Source organism: Sceloporus occidentalis, unplaced genomic scaffold (genome assembly GCF_023333645.1).
Source record: "Sceloporus occidentalis isolate IW3139 unplaced genomic scaffold, rSceOcc1.0.p SCAF_1, whole genome shotgun sequence".
Classification (NCBI taxonomy): Eukaryota; Metazoa; Chordata; class Lepidosauria; order Squamata; family Phrynosomatidae; genus Sceloporus; species Sceloporus occidentalis.
The window spans coordinates 45,326,335-45,338,964 of NW_028316981.1; positions in this window are offsets into that span (position 1 = coordinate 45,326,335).

Below are 12,630 nucleotides of genomic sequence, written 5' to 3' on the forward strand. Positions count from 1 at the left end.
TGAATATGTTCTCTCTAGGAATCTCTAGGTTCTCCAGTGTGACTCTTCTAGAAGGTGACCATAGCATCACACTGAGGGACCTCGAGATTCCTGGGAGACACACTTGTCTAGGCATTTGTAAGTCTTCCAGTGTAATTCTATGGTTAACCTCTGGATGAGTGGCAAATGGCACCCCCTTGAGGTGTTTTTTTAATTTGTGTTTTTTTCACCTTCGTGGAAACTCCCTCTGAAGAAACGTGACAAGAAAACCCCATGATAGGTTCACCTCTGGGTCTCTGTAAGTTTGGAAATGGCTTGAAGGCACCTAACAAATCTATTTCTATTTTAATTACATTGCAAAATGCATGTCAGTATGATACAATTTAGTAAGCCAGCAAAAAGGCACAACAATATTAGCATGCTTTTGAGACCTCCAGAGAAAGTTGCATATTTTCTGGCAGAATCATTTTTTGGTAGACTATAATGAATGTGCATCCTTGCACAAGACAGACTTCCAGGACCAGCTGTTCTTTCGATAGATAATAAACAAGCATGTCAGCTGGATATCCAAAGAAAAACATTACTGATGTGTTTCCTTATCTCAAAATGAGGAGACAATTTAAATTTAATCTGAGTTAAAAAAAAATCAAAATTTTCACCACTGGTCAAAAGATGTATGATTGCCTAGTGGGGTACATTCGAACTCATTTGCAAGAGGAGCAAAAATGTTTTTTGCATAAGGGACCCCAAAAACTATGATCACCACTGAGCCTGCTCCATTATCTTGTTTTTATTAATATTATTTTTAACAAGAGATGCAAGGAATAGAATATGGAACTTTCTGCATGCTGGAGGAGCTGCCAGCTGTTTCCCAATAAAGTGTTTATTAGGTTCAGTAGTGGCTGGTGACTCCAGGTTTGCACAGCTTGAAAGGAACTATCCAAGGTGCCGAACTCTGGAACAGGATTAAGATCCTTGGAGTACTTCTAGAAACCTTGGGATGAAATGTAGAGTAGATTCACAGCACCACTGACATGGGAACCACTAGTTACCACTGCATGGACTTGATGTTGTTTAAAAAGTCAGGGGATTGTTTAAAAAACCATTAGGAAATAATATACAGCAGATTTATTATTTTCATCTGCCAATACTAAAACACCAGTGACTTGAAAGAGCTGTATTTTACACAATTCTTCGAAGATTTTTTTGGCCAGGTCACAATTTGCATCTTTCTGTGTTCTATTACATTCTTTCCTATGTCTTCAACTGTGTTACTATGATTAAATCACTGTGGCTTTAATGCCATTCCCCTAGTGCATCTGAAGAAGTGGATTGATATCCATAAAAATTCATGCTAGAATAAACCAGTTAATCTCAAATGTGCTGCTAGATTCTTATCCACTCCCACTTTTTGGGAATTCCTGCACCAAGCCATCTGTTGGTCTGAGTACATTTGTTTGGTAAAAGCTGTAAATATAAAACTATACAATATTAATGGGATGTAATGGACGCAGGAGGGCATTTTGCAACAGACATTTGCTTTGGCTGGCTTCTGCCAGATGAATCATAAAATGACAGTGTTGTTAGGAGTAAACAGTTTTAATTTATACAGGTGACATTTAGAATGCAAATCAGACCTTAAGATAATTGCTGGAGGTATAGAGGCCTCTGTTGGTTTAGGAAATGTTTCCAGTTTCTGTGGAAATTATGCAAAAAATATATTAAGGATTTCTGCAAAGAAATTGATTCGCTGATAGACTTGGCTGGACTTCCATGAAGTCCAAAAATCTGCCCTAATGCAAATAGTTAGAGTCACTTAATTGTTTGACATAATGAATATATCATGGTTTGTTTCATGTTGAACAAAGTGTTGCAAGCTCAGGTCTGATTATGAAAGAAAGCAGGGGCAGGTACATGACAAATGATATTGAAGAAAGAAGATGGTATTTACAAATGACTTAAAGGTTAGAGCTTTGCTGCACAAGAATGGGATCATTCAGCTAACATATAGTTAGACAGAGTGACTTCCTAGCCCACTGTTGGCAAGCAATATCAAAAAGGGTAGGGGGAGCATTTGAAAATAAACTGTTGAGCAGTCTGTCACTGCCAACCCACAATTGGTGATGGAGAGAATAGAGGCCCTATTTCCAACTGGCTTATAATGCAGATCAAGAATCGAATTAGGAGTGCATCATTCCCATTTGAGCACGCGTTCGGTCCTCATTGTGCCGATTTCGTTCCTATTGAAATTAGGATCTGATCCCCATGTATTCGATTTTTCCTTGGAAAACCCGAATCAGTGGTGGATATACCGGTTTAAAAAGAGTGTACATTTTTAGAGGTTTTTCTTGCACCTCCTGAGTCTGATTCGGGGCAAATGAATGGGAACGACAGGGTGTCTGATTCGGGAACTTGGGGATGGGAGAAGCAGTGCTCAAGGGGCTGGCCTGTGGGTGTCACCCGCTTGCTCTCTTTCCTGCATTACCGGCGTCATTTTCTTCCGTTCGCATAGCCTTTCCCCCAGTGGAGTGGGAAGCAGGGTAAGGCGATTGCTCTACACTGACCTCCAAACACAGTAAACACATTACGCCCCCTGCAACCTCCCCCCTGCTCCACATTCATAGACCCATGTGTGAGGAGATCCATTGAACACCATTTTTTAACTATTCTTTTTTCTTTTTTTCTTTTTTTTGCCTCTGCCTGAGCGCCTGAGCAGCAGATCGGCTTTGCATTACATGCCTGCTTGATCGTCCCTCAGATAGTCCAGGGAGCAATGGGGGAGGCAAAGGGGTTTGGGGCGAATAGAGGCTCCTTCTCTCTTCCAGATAATAGATTTGAGGGGGAAAGTGCCCAAGCGACTGATTGGCTGTGATGTCAAGCGCTTAGATGCTTGGTTGACAGCTGATTAAAAAAAAAGATGTCCCAGAAGGGCAATGGCAACGGGGAGCAAAATAACCCCTTTCAAATTACCACAGGGAAAATACAAATGGGAATGAAAACAGGGGTAAAAAACCCCGGGTCTGTTTGCACCCGTTTTTAATGGGAACAATGGGTCAGATTTGAGTCAGAATCTGAGTCAGAATTGCAACGATATACGCTGCATTATATGCCCAGTGGGAATGGCCCTGAATATAACATCCACAGTTCTAACAGGTTTCCCTGTGGCAGGGGAAGTTTCTTCAGGAGGAGTTGCACTATGGATCTTGATGCACATATAAGTTAGCTAACACATATAAGCATGACTTCCCATTGTGATACCAGTGCCTTGTATATATACATAATATATGCACATGTTTTTGTTTTTGTTGACAATAAAGTCAGTTTGTATTATGGTGACCTTTTGAGTGAGAGCCCTCCAAAAGCCCTGGGTATTAACATCCCTGTTAAGGTCTTGCAGTCTCAGGGTTATTATTTCCTTGGTTGGGTCTATCAATCTGTGCGATGGATTCCGGTTGGCCCCATGGTTCCAGCTCTAGATCTCCTATTGCTCACCCTGCCCTTTTACCCTTAAGAATACTCCTTTGATCTGGTACTTGGGCCTCAAGGTGTCCATTACACTGGATGTGCTGGTTTGTGGGTTCAGTGTGGTAAAGCATGACCAATTCTCCTTATTAGTGATTAAATTAAAACAGCAAGACAAAGTTGTAGGAATTAAAAACAGTGAAGATTTATTGTAGCTCATAAAATAAACATCTAGCATTGTCCTGGTTCCACATGCAGTACATGGTAAGACCTCAGTTTGAAACCAAGAATACTTCTCCTTGAACTGTTTCCTCACTCTCATTTCCCCCAAATGCTATTCAGTCTTCCTCCATTCCTTTATTCCTAATTGGCACTATCCAACTCTATTTCTAACTAAAACAGTCTCTATTTCTGACTGGCTCTAACTAATTTCTACCCGGTCCTATCTAACTCTTTTATTGACAAGCCTTTGGTTTCATATTTTTTTGCAATAACCCTCCTGCATAGCACTGCAAATGCTGTGACTGGCTGACTCTGTAAAGGCTCATCCAGCTTTTCACTTCTCAGTCTGTCTTCTTCTTTTACTAATGCTTTCCCCATTATCAAGCACTGCATCTTACAATGAGTCCTGTAATCCCATGACATATCCAAAGTACAAAAGCCTTGTTGTAGTCATTTTGGGTTCTATACAGGGTTCAGGTTTGATTTGCTCTCAGATCCATTTATTTGTCCATTTGGCAGCTCTTGCTGTCTGAGGCTGAGAAAATGTGACTTGTCCATGGTCACCTGGGGGTTTGCTGAGTAGGGATTTGAACCTCGGTCCCCGGAATTGTAGTCCAGCACTTTCAAATTGCTTCATATTGCTTTCATATATTTTCATCAGCTCTCCACTAAACTCATTCTATGCAATTATATTTTCTTTCTAAGTATGTGCTGAATACTGTTGCCTGCAGTTCCCTAAGGGAAGTCTGACATCTTCAACTAATTTACAGAGAATTGTCTCAGTACTATTTACAACTTAGAACCTTGTTAACTTTTTGGACTTTATCTTCTCTGAGTGATGTTGCACATTTAGCTACAGGCTGTGTTTTCCCTCCCAATCCTTTCCCAAATCTTTTGCCTGATCATCATGATGCAGAGCTTTCTACTGTCTGACATCCATCCCAATCTTCTTTGTTGTCAAACATATTATTTGGCATTTTCTTGCCTCATAATGGTCTGATAGTATGTTATTTGCTCCTGAATAACCACATTAATACATATAGCTTTCTAAACCCTGGTGGCACAGTGATTAAATGCCTGTACTGCAGTCACTCACTCAAAACCATAAGGTTGCGAGTTCAATACCAGCGAAAGGGCTCAAGCTTGACTCAGCCTTGCATCCTTCTCAGGTCGCTAAAATGAGTACTCAGATTGTTGGGGGCAATTAGCTAACAGTTTTAAACGGCTTAGACACTGTTAGCTCAGTATGAAGCGGTGTATAAATGAAGCTGTTTGTTTAGTTTTGTTTTGTAAACAGTTTTACATAGTTTTAGATTATTTTAACCAGTTGAATAAAACATCTAGGGGTAGTCGTGTTGGCCATATAGTAAATCCAATAATATCCAATAATATCAGTCCGGCCAGAGAGAGGAGAAGGAGAGGAGCTGCTTGGCAGCCATTTTGAGACCGTGTGCTCGTTGCTGAAGGGGCGGAGCTTCTGTGAGTCACATCTGGGAGTCACAAGGGGGTGGAGCTAGCAGACTAGCTTTATATACCACCTTCCAGAGCCTTCCAGAACAGTCCGGCCAGAGAGAGGAGAAGGAGAGGAGCTGCTTGGCAGCCATTTTGAGACCGTGTGCTTGAGACCGTGTGCTCGTTGCTGAAGGGGCGGAGCTTCTGTGAGTCACATCTGGGAGTCACAAGGGGGTGGAGCTAGCAGACTAGCTTTATATACCACCTTCCAGAGCCTTCCAGAACAGTCCGGCCAGAGAGAGGAGCTGCTTGGCAGCCATTTTGAGACCGTGTGCTCGTTGCTGAAGGGGCGGAGCTTCTGTGAGTCACATCTGTGAGTCACAAGGGGGCGGAGCTAGCAGACTAGCTTTATATACCACCTTCCAGAGCCTTCCAGAACAGTCTGGCCAGAGAGAGGAGAAGGAGAGTTTTCTTTAACTCAACAACTCTGCTCAAGTGGCATCAGGTTAGAATCAGATATTGAAACAGAACCTTCCCTTTAAGTGTAAGATAGCAGCCAGTACTTACCTTTAAAGAAGTATTCCCAGTAGATTGACTGTTATATTTATTACTAAAGACTTTGCAGTATGGACAACGAGGGATCTGCCGCAGTCACCTGCAACTCTTGTGGGATGTTTCTCTTCTTGCCTACAGAAGTGGAGAACTTCACATGCACCAAGTGCAAGTTGGTAGCACTCTTGGAGGAGAAAGTGCAGCAGCTGGAGTCCAGAGTAGCTACACTTCAGCATATTAGGGAACAAGAGGATTTCCTGGACTCAATAGAACTAACCATCTTGGATGAGTACCACGCAGAGGAAGATGCTAGGGTGGAAGAGGTCACTTGCCAAACAGAGGAGGCAGACAGCTGGAGGAATGTCACAAAGAGAAGTAAGCCAAGAAGGAATTGTTCGGGGAGCTTGCAGCTAGAGAATCGATTCGAAGCTCTTTCCCTTATCAAGGAGGATGAAGAAGAGCAGCATGGACAGACTTCTGGGACAGAGCAGGGGAGCCTGAGAGTCCCACCCGAGGGAATAGTCGCTGCTAAGCCTCGGAGGAGGCGTGTGGTCGTAGTGGGGGACTCCTTGCTGAGGGGTACAGAAGCAGTGATTTGTAGGCCTGACAAGATGTCTCGAGAGGTGTGTTGTCTTCCAGGTGCAAAGATCCGTGATGTGACAGAGAGGCTGACAAGACTGGTCAAGCCTACTGACCAATACCCCTTCCTTTTGGTCCACATGGGAACTAATGATACTGCAAGACACAGCATTCGGAACATCAAAAGGGATTACGAGGCGCTTGGTAGGAAGCTGAAAGGAATGGATGTACAGGTTGTCATCTCGTCTCTTCTGCCAGTTGAAGGGCATGGTCCAGGAAGGGAGAGGAAAATAGCAGATGTGAACAACTGGCTTCGCAGATGGTGCCGCCGAGAAGGATTTGGATTCTTCGATCATGGGCTGCGGTTCCATGAGGAGGGACTTCTTGCAACAGACGGGTTGCATCTCACGCCAGTTGGAAGAAATGGTTTTGCCAACAGTCTCAAGAACTTGATCAGGAGAGCTTTAAACTGAGTTCCGAGGGGATGGGAGACAATATTAAGGAAGGCGAAAGGGATGGCGAAAATAGTCAAACTGACATAGAGGAAACAAGGCAAACAGTGCAAGGACCCAACAGTGGGAGGCAAAAAAACTTGCACAGGCAGCAAGTAAAAGGGAACCATGGTCTGCGATGTCTCTACACTAATGCACAGAGCATGGGAAATAAGCAAGATGAACTTGAACTCCTAGTACAACAAAGCAAATATGATATAATAGGCATCACTGAAACCTGGTGGGATGAGTCTCATGATTGGAATGTGGAAATAGAGGGGTATAACCTTATTAAGAGAAATAGGCCAAACAGGAAAGGAGGAGGAATAGCACTATATGTCAGACATATTTACACCAGTGAAGAGATCCTGGACATCAGTCATGGAAGCCAGGTGGAGAGCATCTGGATAAGAATCAAAGGGGAGGGAAACAACAAGGGTGTTACGGTGGGAGTCTACTACAGACCCCCAAGTCAGACTGAGGAATTGGATGATATCTTTCTAGAACAGATGACCACACAGTCAGAAAAGAGAGATGTAGTAGTGATGGGCGATTTCAACTATCCTGATATTTGCTGGAAGTCAAACTCAGCAAAATCCTCAAGGTCTAGCAAATTCCTCACTTGCCTGGAAGACAATTTCATGGTCCAAAAGGTGGAAGAGGCAACAAGGGGGTCAGCTATTTTAGATCTGATCCTAACCAACAAGGATGACTTGGTTAATGAGGTGCAAGTGGTGGGATCATTAGGTGGAAGTGACCATGTTCTCCTGGAGTTTGTAATACAGTGGAAAGGAGAAGCCAGGCAGAGTCAGACACGCATCCTAGACTTTAGGAGAGCGAATTTCAGTAAACTTAGAGAAGTATTGAGGGCGATTCCATGGTCAGAAATACTAAAAGATAAAGGAGTTCAGGACGGATGGTACTTTCTCAAAAGGGAGATACTGAAGGCACAATTTCAAACAGTTCCAGTGAGAAAGAAAAACGGGAGGTGTCTCAAGAAACCAGGCTGGATGACTAAGGAACTTTCAACCGAGCTAAGTTCGAAACGGAACATGTATAAGAAATGGAAAAAGGGGGAAATCACGAAAAAGGAATTCAAAGAAATAGCAGGCATGTGTAGGGGTAAAGTCAGAAAAGCTAAAGCACAGAATGAACTCAGGCTTGCTAGAGAGGTTAAGAACAATAAAAAGGGCTTTTTTGGATATGTCCGCAGCAAGAGGAAGAAGAAGTAAACGGTAGAGCCACTGCGTGGAGAAGATGGCAAAATGCTAACAGGAGATAGAGAAAAGGCAGAATTACTCAACACCTTCTTTGCCTCAGTCTTCTCAGAAAAGGCAAAGGGTGCTCAACCTGAGGATAATGGAGCAGAGGACAGAATAGGGGAATTTCAGCACAGAATAAGTAAAGAGATAGTAGAGGAACACCTTGTTAATCTAAATGAATTTAAGTCTCCAGGACCAGATGAACTCCATCCAAGGGTATTAAAAGAACTGGCAAAAGTAATATCGGAGACATTGGCAATCATATTTGAAAACTCCTGGAGAACAGGAGAGATCCCAGCAGACTGGCGAAGGGCAAACGTTGTCCCCATCTTCAAAAAGGGGAAAAAAGAGGATCCCAACAATTATCGTCCAGTTAGTCTGACATCAGTTCTAGGAAAGATTCTGGAGCAGATCATTAAACAGAGAGTCTGTGAACATCTAGAAGGCAATGCCATAATCACAAAAAGTCAACATGGGTTTCAGAGAAACAAGTCATGCCAGACAAATCTAATCTCTTTCTTTGATAAAATTACCAGCTTGGTAGATGAAGGGAATGCTGTGGATATAGTATATCTTGATTTCAGTAAGGCCTTTGACAAGGTTTCCCATGACATTCTTGCAAACAAGCTTGTAAAATGTGGGCTAGACAAAGGAACTGTTAAATGGATCTGTAATTGGTTGACCGGCCGAACCCAAAGGGTGCTCAACAATGGCTCCTTTTCATCCTGGAGAGAAGTGACCAGTGGGGTCCCACAGGGCTCTGTCCTGGGCCCAGTGCTATTCAACATCTTTATCAATGACCTGGATGACAGAATTGGGAGCATACTTATCAAATTTGCAGATGACACCAAATTAGGGGGAATAGCTAATACCCCAGAGGACAGGATCAAGATTCAAAATGACCTGAATAGACTAGAAAGCTGGGCCAAAGCTAACAAAATGAAATTCAACACAGAGAAATGTAAGGTATTGCACTTAGGGCGGAAAAATAAAATGCACAGATATAGGATGGGTGACACCTGGCTGAATGAAACTACGTGTGAAAGGGATCTAGGAGTCCAAGTAGACCACAAGTTGAACATGAGTGAACAGTGTGATGCGGCAGCTAAAAAGGCCAATGCTATTTTAGGCTGCATCAATAGAAGTATAATGTCTAGATCAAGAGAAGTAATAGTGCCACTGTATTCTGCTTTGGTCAGGCCCCACCTAGAATATTGTGTCCAGTTCTGGGCGCCACAATTCAGAAAGGACATTGAGAAACTGGAGCGTGTCGAAAGGAGGGCGACAAAAATGGTGAAGGGTCTGGAAACCATGCCCTATGAGGAACGACTTAGGGAGCTGGGGATGTTTAGCCTGGAGAAAAGAAGGTTAAGAGGTGATATGATAGCCCTGTTTAAATATTTGAAAGGATGTCATATTGAGGAGGGAGCAAGCTTGTTTTCTGCTGCTCCAGAGAACAGGACCCGGAACAATGGATGCAAGCTACAGGAAAAGAGATTCCACCTGAACATTAGGAGGAACTTCCTGACAGCAAGGGCTGTTCGACAGTGGAATGCACTTCCTCGGAAGGTGATAGAGTCTCCTTCCTTGGAGGTCTTTAAACAGAGGCTGGATGGCCATCTGTCAGGGATGCTTTGATTTGGATTTCCTGCATGGCAGGGGGTTGGACTGGATGGCCCTAGTGGTCTCTTCCAACTCTATGATTCTATGATCCAAACAATGATACCTTTTATTGGACCAACCGAAATGCACAATTACATGTTGCAAGCTTTCGAAGTCACATTAGCTTCTTCATCAGGCAAACAGAAGAAAGAAATTGAAGATGTTAGTCATAAGCCTGCATTTTTTGTTTCTGGTCTTAGTTCAGATCAGTGGTTCCCAACCTGTGGGTCGGGACCCCATTGGGGGTCGAATGACCCTATCACAGGGGTCTCCTAAGACCATTAGAAAACACATATTTGCATGTAGCAGTGAAAATAATTTTATGGTTGGGGGTCACCACAACATGAGGAACTGTAGTAAAGGGTCACGGCATTAGGAAGGTTGAGAACCACTGGTTCAGATGGTAGGGAGGACTATCTGTAGGCTGGCACCTCCCCCTTTGCCCATGTGGTCACTGGTAGATTTTCAAAGTCAAGGAAATTTACTGTCCATTTGCAATTCAAAGAAGGTGTTTCCTTGGAATCCAGCATGTCTCCTTCCTTTTTGAAGCCACAGTCTCCTATGTAGGCAGAGAACACAGAATTTCTCAAGTAATCTTCATGTTTTGCATTAGGAATACTTTAGGTGGTATAGCGGTAAAGCATGCCAATCAGTGCCAATATTAGAAAAAATTGCTTTACTTTGTTGAAGGCGGAAGCTCAGATGGCAAAGTCCCAGTGCACTTGCTCTCTCTTCCCCTGTGATGGCTAAAATGCAGTATCTTGAAATCCCCAAAACGTTGCCATCTGAGGCTTCTGCCTCCAACAAAGGTACCTTTTAAAAAAATTATATAAATTCCAAAAGCAAACCTTGATTTTGCCATTTTATCTAATGGCATTTTACTCTGCCACAGTATATAATGGGATTTGAGTATCCATGGATTTTAGTATCCATGGGGGTTCTGGAACCAAGTCCCAGCAAATGCTCAGGGTTCACTGTATGTCTTTGACCTAGTATTACTATTCATATTGTTTTAAATTAGTCAGATTGGTTATATTACATGCTGCTCTGAGATCTTTAGATAGAGGACAAGATAGAATATTTTAATTAATTACTCATGGTATTTAAAAATAACCTCAAATTGATATGGTGAAACAATGACTGGGACTGACTAGTCAGAAAAGTTTCCATGTCATTTAAAAAAAAATACAAGTGTTTTCATGTCATTTTAACTTTAAAAATATGGAGATATGTGTGTTGTCACATCAAGAACATATGTATACTACATATGGTTTGCCACTGAGTGTATAATAAACAGTCACCAGCTCATCATTGTGCCATTGCTCAGAGATGGATGACTTCTGCACATCATGATTTTCATTTTCCCCCTCAAAAATAATTTACTAAGATCCTCCTGAGAAGTATAACTGAATTGAAACATATGTCTCTAGATGCATGCCTGCTGCATTCCTGTTTTATATTTTATGGTGTAAAATGCACACAGAATATACATTGATACATGTCAAAATGAAGCTTTTAAACACTTTGGCTTCTTTTTCTTGTTACAAGTGGTCATCATTCACATGTGTTCATCACTGTAGGGTGCTGGTGGATTTATTGAGCAGAGTTCCTACCCTTGCAGGATAGACATTCTAGAGTCAACAAAGGCTATAATCCCCATGGATGCCCAGAGTTTTCTTATTCTTTTTACATATAAATCTTATGTACGTACTTACATATTTTAGCATTAATGCATAAAGATAGTTGTCTGTCTGTCTATTTGTTGCTCCCTATAATTTGTCCATCCATCGATCCATCCTATATTAGAAATCTGAGATTCTTTATCAGTGTAGATACAAGTGATGTGACTGCAGGCATTTAGTTGTATGGCTTCTTCTGAATTTTAATGTGCTTGTATTTGTATTTTAAAATTATTGTTTCCTAAAGCAAGGAAACCTCACTCCACTTGTGTTCTCAGTGTTATCTCTCCCCCCCCCCCCGCAAACGTCCAAGCCTTGTCTTTCTTTAACATTTCCATTTTATCTTGTATGATATTTCTGATAGCTCAAACATTCAGCTTTGCTCTACCTTGTGTTCAAATTATAGGAGGTGGATCCACTTTCATGGGTGTAAAATGCAGTGTGAAGTGCTCATGTTCAATGTTCTGGCTTGCCAGATGGGTGCCCTTCTAGGATACCCCAGTCTACCTCAACCCAGGTTCTATTCTTCCAACAATTGGTCAGCATTCCATGTCCATGTGCATGCTAAAGTTTTTGCCCTCTGTGCAAACCTTAGTCTGGGTTTTCCACCCTAAAGAGTTTCTTTAGGTCCTCATGAAAATTGTAGAGCTCCCCTAAAACAGGGCCAACCCTAGACATTTTGTTTCTTGGGAGTAAGGACAGGGTTGCACCTTCCCTCCATATCATTACTGAAACTGGTTGGACTGACAGTTGAACCCTGTTTCAGCAATGAGGCCTACCTTATCCAAGGGCATAAAGGGAGTTTATGGGGTTAAAACCATCTGGTACACAGAGGTCTTTCAAGATAAGGGAATGACCATGGATTCATTAGAAACAGTTTTGAAGCTATAACTGATGCTACCTCAAGCTTCTGCCACCCTAGACACCTCACCTTGTCCAGTAGTAGAGCCAACTGTACCCTAAAGTAACTGAGTGATACCTAACTCTTTACGTAGCTGCTGTTAATTTGGCTATATAAGGATCCATATTCAGAGAATGAGTTTGCTGTGACATTGAACTGATGCCACCCAAATTCAACAACAACAAACCACCACCGCCACCACTACCATCACCTGCCCATTTCCCATCTTTGTACTGCTTTTCTCTAAAACCAGCACTCAGTATAGCTTCATTTGAATCAGGAGAGGTATTCAACCATTCTGGGGAGGAGGAATGGGATGGATATTAGTTAATCGAATGAAACTGAATCCATACAAGACAGAGGTACTATGTGTTCCATGTTCTTGAGCT